This window comes from Cricetulus griseus, chromosome 2 (genome assembly GCF_003668045.3).
Source record: "Cricetulus griseus strain 17A/GY chromosome 2, alternate assembly CriGri-PICRH-1.0, whole genome shotgun sequence".
Lineage (NCBI taxonomy): Eukaryota > Metazoa > Chordata > Mammalia > Rodentia > Cricetidae > Cricetulus > Cricetulus griseus.
In genome coordinates this window covers 238,038,363-238,052,694 of record NC_048595.1, presented here as the reverse complement: position 1 = coordinate 238,052,694, position 14,332 = coordinate 238,038,363, and positions in this window count along the sequence as shown.

The following is a 14,332-nucleotide window of genomic DNA, read 5'->3' as shown; positions in this document are numbered from 1 at the left end:
ATCAAGACAGCTTTTTCATTGCCCTCCCACTCCTTCCCTCTCCCAACTAGACCATCCTATTCCCTCATGTTTTCATCCCCCATTTCCTCTACTTTACTGCCCCCCCTTAGCCCCAGTTTTCCCAGGAGTTCTCATTTAATTCACTTTCCCAGGACAATCCATGTGTCCTATAACATGAAATATAAAAGGACCCAGAGACTGATTTTGAGGTTCAAGTTGAAGATCATGGAAGTAAAGCAGCCTGACACTAGCTCTCACCTCTAGCTCAGGCTGAAAGATCTGATCCATGCATGAGCTCTTCATAAAGTCTCAAACTGCTGCCTCTCCTCAGGGTGGCTGGAGAACAAATGACTCTACTGAAACCATGCTTCAGTCTTATATACTTTGCTAATGGTGAGATTAAAGGTGTGAGCTATAATTCTCTTTTAGACTGATTCATTCCTGTGTAGATCTGGGTGGCCTTAAACTCATAGAGATCCACCTACCTCTGAATTCTGGGTGCTAGGATTAAAGGTGTGTATCACCACAGCCTGATCTCTATAGCTTGAGCCTGACTTTGATTTTCTGAATTCTCAGTCAAGTTTTATTAAACCATAAATAATATACCACTACATTGTCCCTCTTAGGGTTCTCCTTGTTACCTAGGTTCTCAGGGGCTGTGGATTGTAGTCTGGTTATCTTTTGCTTTACATCTAGTATCTATTTATGAGTAGTGATTACATACTGTGTTTGTCTTTCTGAGTCTGGGTTACCTCACTCAGATTATTTTTTTGTAGTTCCATCCATTTACCTGCAAATTTCAAGATGTTGTTGATTTTTACCACCAAGTAATACTCCATTGTGTAAATGTACCATATTTCCTTATCCATTCTTTGGTTGAAGGGTATGTAGATTGTTTCCAAGTTCTGGCTATTATGAATAATGCTGGTATGAATATTGTTAGACAGGTGTCCTCAGGGCATGATTGAACATCCTCTGGGTATATGCCCAAGAGTGGTATTGTTAGGTCTTCAGGTAGATTGAGTTCCAATTTTCTGAGAAGCCACCATACAGATTTCCAAAGTGGCTGTACAAGTTTTCACTCCTGGCAGCAATGAAGGAGTATTCCCCTGACTCCACATCCTCTCCAACATAAGCAGTTCTTGATTTTTTTAATCTTAGCCATTCTGACAGGTGTAAGATGGTATCTCAGAGTCATTTTGATTTGCATTTTTTGACCTTGAAAGAACAATACTCAAGTTCACATGGAAAAACAAAAAGACCCAGAATAGCAACAAAAAATATTGTATAATAAAAAATATTCTAGAGGCATCACCATCCCTGACTTCAAACTCTACTATAGAGCCATAGTAATAAAAGTAGTTTGATATTGGCACAAAACAGACATGTAGACCAATGGAACTGAATAGAAGACCCTGACCTTAATCCACACACCCATGAGCACCTGATTATTTACCAAGAAGCTAAAATGGTACAATGGGAAAAGGAGAACATTTTCAACAAATGGTTCTGGCATAACTGGATATCAACATGTAGAAGATTGCAAATAGATCCATATCTATTGTCATATATAAAACTCATTACTAAGTGGATCAAAGACCTCACCATAAATCCAGTTACTTTGAACCTAATAGAAGAGAAAGTGGGAAGTACCCTTGAACTCATTGGCATAGGAGACCACATACTAAATACAACTCCAGTAGCACAGACATTGAGATCAATAATCAATAAATGGAACCTCCTGAAACTGAAAAGCTTCTGTAATGCAAAGGACATGGTTAATAAGATGAATGTGAAAAGATCTTCACCTGTTTTGCCCAAACTCTGAACCACCCCTAAACCACCAAGAGACCCAATCTGATGCAAAAGCCAAGAGTCTAATTTTATGAGTTATCTTGGGTTCCCCCATCCATCCAACATAGTGGGCAAAGCAGGAGGGACCTCAAGCAGCAGTGGCACAGGAAGTATATTCAGATAGAGCAAAGGGAGTGTCTGGGGTCTGCTAGTTGCTTAGCAACAGTCTCAGCGTTGTTGGACCTCCAGTCTTCGGCAACCTGCCTGTGCTGATTGGTCAGCAGCAACTGCAGAAATGTTGCTATGCCTAGAGACCCTCCCAGGGCAGTTGCTGTCTTCTGCACTCCACTATTATCATTAAAGCACATCCAGAGCCTGCCAGCTAACTTCTGATTGGTTCCTTGCCACATGTAATGTATCTGGATTCCTAGTGATTAGGCCAAGGTTGGGCCTAACTTATATTCTTTCACAGAATTTGCTCAGAACACCTCTGGTATCAAAGGAATGCCATTTTAAAAATGAAATATGAGTTAGTTACAAAGTTCCTGACTGGATGTTCATTTTGATAATGAATATTATTAGATTAATACTGCAAGGAATCTTCCAATTAGTTTTCCCCTATTTTCTTTCAAACTGGTTTTATTTCAGAACTCCAAAATGGTGTTAGAATACACTAATTTCCAGGATTTTATTTTAGTATATTGTTGAAATGCCATGTTTCTATGCCAGTTTTCTCAGTTTCTGGGGGAAAACAAAAATTGTGGCTTATTTTTCTCTCTGGTTGAAATAGCTTTAAACAGACAAGAATCTTAACTTCCAACTCTACTAACCCTGTATAAACTCTTCAGATTGTAAGATTTTCAGCTTCAGCTTCAGTTTCTTTCTTTCTTTTTTTTTATTTAGAAACATTCATTATACATATCAATACCCCCATTACCTCTCCCTCCCATCTCCCATGCCCTACTAACACCCCAACCCACCTCCACCTATCCCCCAAGGATGGTGAGGCCTTCCATGGGGAGTCATCAAAGTCTGTCATATCATTTGGGAGAGGGCCTAAGCCCTCCTCTGTGTTTCTGGGCTGAAATAGTATCTCTCCATAGGTAATGGGCTCCCAAAATCTCTCCTATTGCAGGCAATACAAAGGTGAAGTAAATCTAAGATTATACCCTCGAGTGCAATAAAGATACAAATGATAGACTTTGGAAGGCAGGCATTTCGGTTCATGTCTGCTAAACCTACTTCAACTAAAGATATTTTTTGAGGATTGAAGATATTGGTGAAAAACTACAAGTGTGATTCAGATGCTTTTTAATCCATTAATTTAACATATTTTGTGTATTTTTCATGCCTAAATCAAACATGATCTGGATATAGGACAAAGTAATTAAGATCGGATACTTCTCCAAGTTTTAAAATTATTTTCACAGAGAAAAATACATATTTCTTCTAATAAAAACAAGACTATTGAATAGCATGCTGCCTGTTACAAGAATATAATGATTTCTGTATCTAATCCTTAAGCTCCCTGTCTCTTTTAACAGTACACAGACATACAGTGATTTGTTTCTTTTTGTCAGCAGAAGTGCTACAATTTCTAAAGCTGCCCATTGAGTGTTTCTGAGCTCTATCCAAGAGCTATTTTAAAACCAGGACAGATTTCTTGTCTCCCCAGGGACAGACAGCATGATGCTTCTCCAGCCTGTGTGTTAAGGCTTTTTCTCTTAGATATTGCCTAGTATCAGAAGCAAAAAGAGATTATTATTATAATGCTAACAAAAATCAAGGTGGGATTAAATCCATTTTTATTTATCTCACGTTAAGTTAAAACATCAATGGTTTTTGTAACCCTGAATTTAGCCATTCCCTTACAGTGAAACAACAGATATTCAACAACTCCATCGGAATGGAAACAATTACCAAACTGTTCTCGGAGATGGATTGGCAACAGGTCATTGTTAATGCAGTTGAACATAATTCTGACATACATTCATAATCCTGGCACTGCTGATCAAAGAACATTCAAAGAGAGTCCTGTGACTGCCAAAGGTTACAACTGTCTCATTTTCCTGACACGACTCTCTTAGTCAAGCCTGCTCCCTTTCCTTTCATTCACACGTGCTGCAATAAAACAACAGAGGATTTGACACTATTGTAAAGTTTTCAAAAATGGGCCTAGACACTTCACAGATGAATTCCCATATCTCTTTAGAGATCATGGACCCAAGCAAAAAAATGCAGGTACATCATTTACATCACTAAAGAGAAACCAAGAAAGAACCCAGTGCTTTTACCAGAGTCTTTTTGGCATAATAATTTTCTTTCTTTGTGGGGAAAAAGCTTAGTCACAGAGAAGAGAAAAGAGCTGAACCAGCAATATAAGTAGGGTATTAATAATGCCAAGAACCTTGGATCTCTGATCCTCCCTAACTTGCTATCAGTCGAGTACCTGGGAAGCTACTAGCAGGTTTCTTCACTTATTTAAGCTCAGTTGGGAGAGAACAGGAAAGGACATAAGGGAGAGTGATATATTCTGAATGTAAATTACTTGTTCAAGAAAGAACAGATATTAATAACTAAATTTTAACTGTTCCAAAAACTAAGGCCAGAGAAACTATGTTACCACTTTTGTATTTTTATGTGTTTGGTTTGACATGTGTCTGCATGTGCGACCTTTGAAAGATTTGGGGTTTTTATTTTTATGTGTATATTTGTTTGTCTGTGTAAGGATATGGAAAGTGTTCAGGGTCTAGAAGAGGATGTCAGATCCCCTGAAGCTGTAGAGAGCTGTAGAATTTGAATGCTGGGAACTGAACTCTGGTCCTGTAAGCAATAGGTAGCAAGTGTTTATAATTGGTGAGCCTTCTTTCCAGATATATATATCTGAATGTATATATATGAATGTATAAATTATATATACATATACACATATAATACACACACACACACACACACACACACACACGTGTGTGTGTGTGTGTGTGTGTGTGTGTATTTTGATATTGTTTCTCTGTGTAACAGCCCTAGCTGTCCTGGAACTAGCTCTGTATACCAGGCTGGCCTACAACTCATAGAGATTCTCCTGCCTCTGCCTCCCAAGTGCTGGGATTAAAGGAATGAACCACCACTGTCCAGCAGCTCCCAATATTTTAACAGTATACATACTGCCTACTACAGAATTATCTTGTCAAGACTAAGATTCTAGTTTGCAGATTTGCAGTTAACTTCAGTTTAACAAAACCAGAGAATTTCTCTAGGACTATATCTTCATCTACTTGACAACCCAATAGCATCTCAAGCAAGACTGAAATATCACACAAAGGAAGGCTAAATGAATGTGTGGGGTTAAACAGAAACTGAGAATTTACAAAAAATGTAGTTGCTAATGAGTTGTTTATTTATATAGGATAGATGATCATGGACATAAGAATAGTCCAAAAAGGAAAGCACAGAGAGCATGCATTTCAGACACTGAAAATCAAGATCTGAGATGCTGAGGCAGAAATTAAAACATGTTAAGACATACCTGGAATAAAACCAAGGAAACAAGAATCATAGGTCAATACAGGACTCCAGACAGCTAAAGATATAGCATTGTATTCAGCTCACAGAAGCAATGAGCTACTAAAGCTGTGACAAAACCTTTGTCTAAGAGTAAGTGATAGCTAGGCAGTAGTGGCACATGTCTTTAATCCCAGCACTTGGGAAGCAGAGGTAGATGGTTTTCTGTGAGTTCAAGACCAGGTTGGTCCACAAGAACTAGTTCCAGGGCAGCCTCCAAATCTACACAGGTCTCAAAAAAAAAAGCAAAAACAATAAGAAGACTAAGTGCTAAGTGACAAAAGAAAATGTTAAAATTTACCTACTACGAAATGAAATACAGGATATTATGGAAAAGCAAAACAATATGGATAGTAAAATGATTAGTGTTTACCAAGGATTTATGGGAGAGGGGTGATTAAACAGAACAAAGGTAATTTTAGGGTACTGTGTGATGGATACATGATATATTATTTGTCAAAACTCACAAAGTGCACATCAAGACTGAATCTTAACATAAACTACTCTTTTTAAGAAATAATGATATGCTGGGCATTGATGGCACACACCTTTAGGCCCAGCACTCAGGAGGAAGAAGCAGGAGGATATCTGTGAGTACAAAGCCACCTTGGTCTACAGAGCGTGTTCCAGGACAGGCTTCAAAGCTACACAGAGAAACACTGTCTCACAAAAAAAAGAAAGAAAGAAAAGAAAAGAAATGATGCTTTCATCTAGATTCATTAGTTACAGTAAATGTGTCACTATACATAAGATGCTAATACAGGAACTGCCAGAGTGATGCTGTGTGGGTGAGAAGCTACAAACAAGCTTTTTTTATACTATGCTCAATTTTGGGAAATTAAAACTGCTTTTGACAAATGAAGACTGTTTAAATACAGCACTGTTATCGAGGTCAGAACAGAGCCAGCAGCAAGTTAGCATCACCAGTTTAAGGATGCCTTGCTTTCCAAAGCCAAGACGAACCTTAGAAACAAACAAAGAAGAGGCAATAAAATCCTGTCCCCAATTATGATGGTGTTTAGAAATGCGCCCGCTGGATGATAATCAGGTTCAGGTAAAGCCATAGACATAGATCCTCAAGCCGAGATCAGCACCTGTAATACAGCATAGAGTACACTTGTTTCTTCTCTTGACCAAGGGCAGGGGAGGTCCGGTCTTCTGAAGGCCAGTAATGAAACCCTTACCCTACTGGCACCTTGTCTGATGATATCTAGCTCCCAAACATAAAAGAAATAATCATGACTTTTGATCAAGCCACCTAGTCTAGGATATTTTTGATGGCAACTGTAACAAACCAAAACATACGATATCTATCAGGTTCCACTGTCATGAAGCAAAGCCCCCAATGCTCAATGGAAATTTTCAGTTTGGTAAACTTTCACTGTAGTATTCTATCTTTGAAACTATCTAGATCTTTCTATCTTTTATTAGCAGACAGGAAAATTTAAATCCTCCACTAGCTATAGTAGAAATTGCTAAAGGCTTGAACAAGTTTAATTTTTTAATTCTTTTTTTATTTGTTTATATTTTTACTTTTTTGTTAGGTGTTTTCTTTTATTTTTTATTTTATTTTAGAAAGAATCTTATTTTGCATATCAATCCCCCCATTCCCTTGTCCTCCCATGGCCCTTACTGACCCCCCAACAACCCCCACCCACTCTCCAAGTGTAGTGAGGCCTTCCATGGGAGATCATCAAAGTCTGTCATATCATTTAGGGGAGGGCCTAGGGCCACCTCCGTGTATTTTAGTTGCAATAATATTCCTCCATAGGGAATGGGCTCCCAAAGTCCATTTGCGCACTAGGGATAAACACTGACTCCACTGTTAGAGGTCCCATAGACCCAGGCATTCCAACCACAGTTCTCCCTCACACCCCTCCTTTGCCTCCCTGCTAGGCTACCCCCAGTCCTCTCCTCCTCCTCACAGGTAAGGGCTCCCATGAGGAGTCAAGGAAGTCTGACACAATAGGTTGGGGACAGGGCCAAACCCCTCTCCCATTCATTAAGGCTGAGCATGGCATCCCACCATAGGGAATGGACTCCAACCGGCTAGCTCATGTACCAGGTTTGTATTACGATCCTACTTCCAGGGGCCCCTCAGAGAGTCCAAGCTTCACAAGTGTCCCCCACATATTGAGGACCTACTTTGGTGCCCTGGAGTCTCCACAGCTCTCAGTCTAGAGTTCATGAGTTTCATGAGCTTGATTCAGCTGTCTCTATATATTTTTTCCATCATGATCATGACTTCCCTTGCTCATATATCCCCTTTTCCCTCTGGTTGATTGGATTCCCAGAGCTTGGCCTTGGTATTCAGTTGTGCATCTCTGAATCTGGTTCCATTGATTACTGGATGAAGGCCTTCCCTGCCCTCTCCCTTACCACCCCCTTATCCCCAGTTTATCCAGGAGATCTCATTTAATTTACCTGCACAGGCAATCCATGTGTCCCTCTTAGGTACCTCCTTGTTACATAGCTTCCCTGGAGCTATGGACTGTAGTATTATTATCCTTTGCTTTATATCTAATATCAACACACCACATTTGTCTTTGTGAGTCTGGGTTATGTCACTCAGGATTGTTTTTACAACTTCCATCCATTTGCCTTCAAATTTCCTAATGTTGTTAATTTTTACCACTGAGTAATACTTCGTTGTGTAAATGTACCACATTTTCCTTTTCCATTCTTGGGTTGAGGGGCACCTAGGTTGTTTCCAGGTTCTTGCTATAGAGAATAATATTGCGATGAACATTGCTAAGCATGTGTCCTTGTGGTATGATTGGGTGTCCTATGGATATATGCCCAAGAGTGGTTTGGCTGGGTCTTGAGGTGGATTAATTCCCAGGTATATATATATTATATATATATATATAATATATATATATATATCATAAATACAGTGTTCTGCTTGCATGTATCCCTGCAGTCCAGAAGAGGGCACCAGATATCATTACAGGTGTTGTCAGCCACCATGTGGTTGCTAGGAATTGAACTCAGGACCTGAAGAAGAGCAGCCAGTGCTCTCAACCTCTGAGCCATCTCTCCAGCCCTGATTCCCAGTTTTTTTTTTAAAAAAAATCCTCCATACTGATTTCCAAAGTGTCTGTACAAGTTTGCATTCCCACCAATAACAGAGGAGTGCTCCTCAGACTCGACGCCCTCTCCAACATAAACTGTCCTCAGAATTTTTTAACTTAGCCATTCTAACAGGTATAAGATGGTATCTCAGAGTCATTTTGATTTGCATTTCCTGATAATTAAGGATTTTGATCACTTCCTTAAATGTCTATTGGTTATTTGAGCTTCTTCTTGTTGGAATTTTTCTGCTTCGCTCTGTATCCAATTTTTAATTGGGTTATTTTGTATTTTGATGTCTAATTTCTTGAATTTTTTATATATTTTGGAGATCAGCACTCTGTTAGATGTGGGGCTGGGGAAGATCTTTTGCTGTTCTGGAGGCTGTCATTTTGTCTTATTGACCATGTCCTTTGCCTTACAGAAGCTTCTCAGTTTCAGGATTTCCCATTTATTGATTGTTGTTTTAAATGTCTGTGTTACTGGTGTTATATTTAAGAAGTGGTCTCCTGTGCCAATGTGTTCAATGACACTTCCCTCTTTCTCTTCTATCAAGTTCAATATAGATGGATTTATGTTGAGGTTTTTGATCCACTTGGATTTGAATTTTGTGCATGGTGATATTTATGAATCCATTTGCAATCTTATGCATGTTGGCATCTAGTTGTGCCAGTACTATTGGTTAAAGATGTTTTTCTTTTTCCATTGTACCATTTTGGCTTCTTTGTCAAAAATCAGGTATTCTTAATTATGTGGATTAATATCAGGGTCTTCAATTCATTTCCATTGATCCATCTACATGTTTCTATGATATTATCAAGCTGATTTTATTAAAATAGCTCTATAGTAGAGTTTGAAGTCAGGGATGGTGATGCCTCTGCAAGTTCCTCTATTATATCGGTTAGTTTTAGCTATTCGGGTTTTTTTGTTTGTTTGCTTTTCCCTATGAAGTTGAGTATTATTCTTTCAAGGTCTGTGAAGAATTGTCTTGGGATTTTAATAGGGATTACATTGAATCTGTAGATTGCTTTGGGTAGGATTGACATTTTTATTATGTTGATCCTACCCATCCAAGAACATGGGAGAGCTTTCAATTTTCTGATATCTTCTTCAATTTTTTTAGTGACTTAAAGTTCTTATCTTATTGGGATAGTGTTACCCAGAGGTATTTTTTTAATTTGTGGCTATTTTAAAGGGTGATCTTTCTCTGATTTCTTTTTTTATTAGAAACAAGCTTCTTGTACATGTCAATCCCAGTTCCCTCTCCCTCGCCTCTCGCCTGCCCCACATCCCCCATCCCAACTACTTTATGCTCCCCAGGGAGGGCACGGCCTTTCTTGGGAGGATCTTCAATGTCTGTCATATCATTTGGAGCAGAGTATGGACAATCCCCCAAGTGTCTAAGCTGAGAGAGTATCCTTCCATGTAGAGAGGGCTCCCAAAGTCCATTTGTATATTAGGAATAAATAGTGATCCACTACCAAAACCCCTATAGATTGCCCAGAGCTCCAAACTGACATCCTCCCTCAGAGGGTCTGGAACAGTCTATGCTGTTTTCCCAGCTATCAGTCTGGGGTCCATGAGCAAACCTCTTGTTCAAATCAACTGTCCCTGTGGGTTTCTCCATTCTGGTTCTGACCCCTTTGCTCATTACCCCTCCCTCTCTACAACTGGATTCCAAGTTTCTTTGATTTCTTTTTCAGCCCATTTATTGTCTGGATATAGGAGGGATACTGATTTCTTTCAGTTAATCTTGTATCCCACCACATTCCTGAAGGTGTTTTTCTGGTGTAGAAGTTCCTGGGTAAAGGTTTTGGGCTCACTTATATATGTTATTATATCATCTGCAAATAGTGATAGTTTGACTTCTTCCTTTCGCCTTTTGTTTTCTTACTGCTCTAGCTAGAAATTCAAGTGCTGTGTTAAATAGATATGGAGAGAGTGGACAACCTTGTATTGTTCCTGATTTTAGTGAAACCACTTTAAGTTTCTCTCTTTGTAATTTACTGTTTGCTCTCATCTTGCTGTATTTTGCTTTTATTATGTTTACATATGTTCCTTGTCTCCCTGATATCTCCAAGGCCTTTATTGTGAAGAGGTGTTGGATTTTGTCAAAGGTGTTTTCAGCATCTAATGAGATGATCATGTTGTTTTTTTCTTTCAATTTGTTTGTATGATAGATTATGTTGACAGATTTCTGTATATTGAACCAAAACTGCATCTCTCGAAAGAAGCCTACCTAGTAAGGGTGAACAATATTTTGATGTGTTGTTGGATTTGGTTTGACAATATTCTATTAAGTATTTTTGCATCAATGTTCATGAGGGAGGTTGGTCTGTAGTTCTTTGTTTTATCTTTGTGTGATTTTGTATAAGGATTAATGTAGCCTCATAAAAAGGTTTTGGCAATGTTATTTCTGTTTCCATTGTGTGGAACAATTTGAGGAGTATTGGAGTTAGCTCTTCATTCAAATTCTGGTAGAATTATACACTGAAGATGTGTTTTCCTGGGCTTTTTCTTGTTTGGGAGACTTTTGATGACTGATTCTATTTTTTTTAGGGATTATCGGTATATTTAAATTGATTATCTGTTCTTGATTTAATTTTGGCATGTATACCCTATCTACAAAAATATGCATTTCTTTTAAATTTTCCAATTTTGTGGATATTCATTTTTTGAAATATGACCTGATGATTCTCTGTATTTCCTCATCATCTGTTGTTATGTCCCCCTTTTGTTTCTAATTTTGTTAATTGAATATTTTCTCCTTGCCTTTTGGTTAGGTTAAGTAAGGGTTTGTCTATCTTATTGATTTTCACAATGAATCAACTCTTTGTTTCATTGATTCTTTACAATGTCTGTTTGATTCTATTTTATTGATTCCAGCTATCAATTTGATTATTTCCTGTTATTTACTGCTCCTTTATGAGTTTGTCTCTTTTTATTCTAGAGCTTTTAGGTGTTCTGTTTATTTGCTGATGTGGGATTTCTCTAACTTCTTTATGTAGGTATTACGTGTTATTCACTTTCCTCATAGCATTGCTTGCATTGTGTCCCATAAGTTTAAGTATGTTGTACATTCATTTTCATTGAATCCTAGGAAATCTTTCATTTCTTTCTTTATTTCTTCCTTGACCCAGGGATGATTCAGCTGGGCATTATTCAGTTTCTGTGAGTTTGTGTGCTTTCCAGAATTTGCGTTGTCAAATTCTAAGTTTAAGCCATGGTGATCAGAAAAGATAGAGGGGTTATTCCATTTTTTTAATCCATGGAGATTTGCTTTGTGATTGAGTATGTGATCAACTTTAGAGAAGGTTCCATGTGGTGATGAGAGGAAAGAATATCTTTTCTGTTTTGGTGGAATGTTCCTTAGATGTCTGCTAAGCCTACATTAGTCATAATATCTATGAGATCCCTTATTTCTTTGTTAATATTTGCCTGGAAGACCAGTCCATTGGAGAGAGTGGGGTGCTGAAGTCTCCAACTATTAGTGTATGGGGTTTGATTGTGATTTAAGCTTTAGTAATAGTTCTTTTACAAATGTGGCTGCCCTTGCATTTTGGGGCATATATGTTCAATATTGAGACTTCTTCTTGATGGATTTTTACTGTGATGAATATGAAATTTCTTTCATCATCTCTTTTGATTACCTTTAGTTTGAAGTTTATTTTGTTAGATATTAGGATATCTATACCAGATGGCTACTTATGACTATTTGATTGCAAAGTCTTTTCACAGCCCTTTACTCTGAGTTAATGTATGTCTTTGAAGTTGAAGTGGGTTTCTTATATTCAGCAGAAGGATAGATCCTGTTTTCTTCTCTATTTTGTTAACATACATCTTTTTATAGGTGATTTGAATCCATTGATATTAAGGGGAATCAATGACCAGAGATTCTTCATTTCTGTTGCTTATTTTAGGTGTTGTTGTTGTGGGCATTTCCCTTTTTTAGGATTTGCTGGTATGAGATTATCTATTGTACGTGAATTCTTGCTACTAGTACCCTACTTGTGTTGGAGTTTTCCTTCTCATGCTTTCTGTAGGGCAAGATTTGTGGATACGTATTGTTTAAATCTTGTTTTGTCATGATATATCCTGTTTCCTTCCTCTATGGTGATTGAAAATTTTGTTGGATATAGTGGTCTGGGATGGCATTCATAGTCTTTTATAGTCTGCATAACGTCTATCCAGGACCTTCTGGCTTTGAGAGTCTCTGTTGAGAAGTTGGATGTTATTCTGATGGTCTGTCTGTGTATGTTACTTGGCATTATTCCTTTTTAGATCTTAATATTCTTTCTTTATTCTGTATATTTTGTGTTTGATTAGTATGTGGCAAGAGAACTGTTTTTTGTAGAGTCTATTTGGTGTTTTTTAAGCTGTTTGTATCTTCATAGGCATTTCCTTGTTATTTTTTATTTAAATTAGAAACAAGCCAGCTTCACATGTCAATCCCAGGTCAGTCTCCCTATCCTCCTTGCCCTGCTACCCAACAACCACCCATCTAATTACCCTTGTGCTACCCAGGGAGAGTGTGGCCCTCCATGAGGGATCAGAAAAGTCTGTCATATCATCCAGGGTATGGCCTACACCCTCTGTCATGTGTCTAGGCTGAGAGAGCATCCCTCCATGTGGAATGGGCACCCAAATTCCACTAATGCACCATGGATAAATACTGTTCTACTACCAGAGTTCCCATAGATTGCTGAGACCTCCTCACAGACACCCACATTAAGGAGGGTCTGGATCAGTCCCATGCTGGCCTCACAGCCATTAGTCTGGGGTGCATGAAATAACCTTTGTTCAGGTCAGCTGTTTCTGTGGGTTTAACCAGCTCAGTCTTGATCCCTTTGTCCTTCACTCCTTGCTCTTTGCTAATGGATTCCAGGAGTTCATTTCACTGTTTAGCTCTGGGTGTCTGCCTCTGCTTACATAAGCTACTGGATGAAGCGTCTAGGGTGATATATAAGGTAGTCATCAATCTCATTATCTGGGGAGGGCATTTAAGGTAGCCTCTCCAATATTGCTTAGGTTGGCAGTTGGTTTCATCCTTGTAGATGTCTGGAATTCTCCCTAATGCCAGATCTATCCTCAAATCTATAATGGCTCCCTCTGTTATGATATCTTTCATCCTGCTCTCCTCTATTCTTCCTCCAACTCAACTTTCCTGCTCCCCTATTTCCTCCTCTCCCGTCCTCTTCTTCCTGTCTCTTAATCCCAGTTCCCTCTCCCCCCCCCCCGTTCCCAATTCCCTCAGGAGATCCTATCCCCTTCCTCTTCTCCAGGGTACTATGCATCTTTCTTAGGTTACTCCCTGTTTCCCAGCCTCTCTGGTGGTGTTGATTGAAGAATGGTAATCCCCTGATCCATATCTAAATTCTATATATGATTGAGTATATACCATGTTTGTCTTTGTGTGACTGGGTTACCTCATTCAGGATCATTACTTCTAGTGCCATGCATTTGCCTGCAAATTTCAAGATTACATTGTTTTTGTTTTTTTTTTCCCTCTGAGTAGTACTCAATTGTGTAAGTGTACCACATTTTCTCCATTCACTCTTCAGTTGAGGAACAACTAGTTTGCTTCCATGTTCTGGCTATTAAAAATATGCTGCTATGAACACAGTAGAACAGATGTCCTAGTTGCATAAATGTACATCTTTTGGGTATATGCCCAAGAGTGCAATTGCTTATATTGAGGCAGACTGATTCTCATTTTACTGAGGAATCACCATACTGATTTCTAAAGTGGCTGTACAAGTTTACACTCCTATCACCTGTGGAGGAGTGTTCTCCTTTCTCTACATCCTCTCAGAATAAACTGTCTTTGGTGTTTTATATTTTCGCCATTCTGACTGGATTAAGATGGTATCTCAGTGTTGTTTTGATTTGCATTTCCCTGATGGCT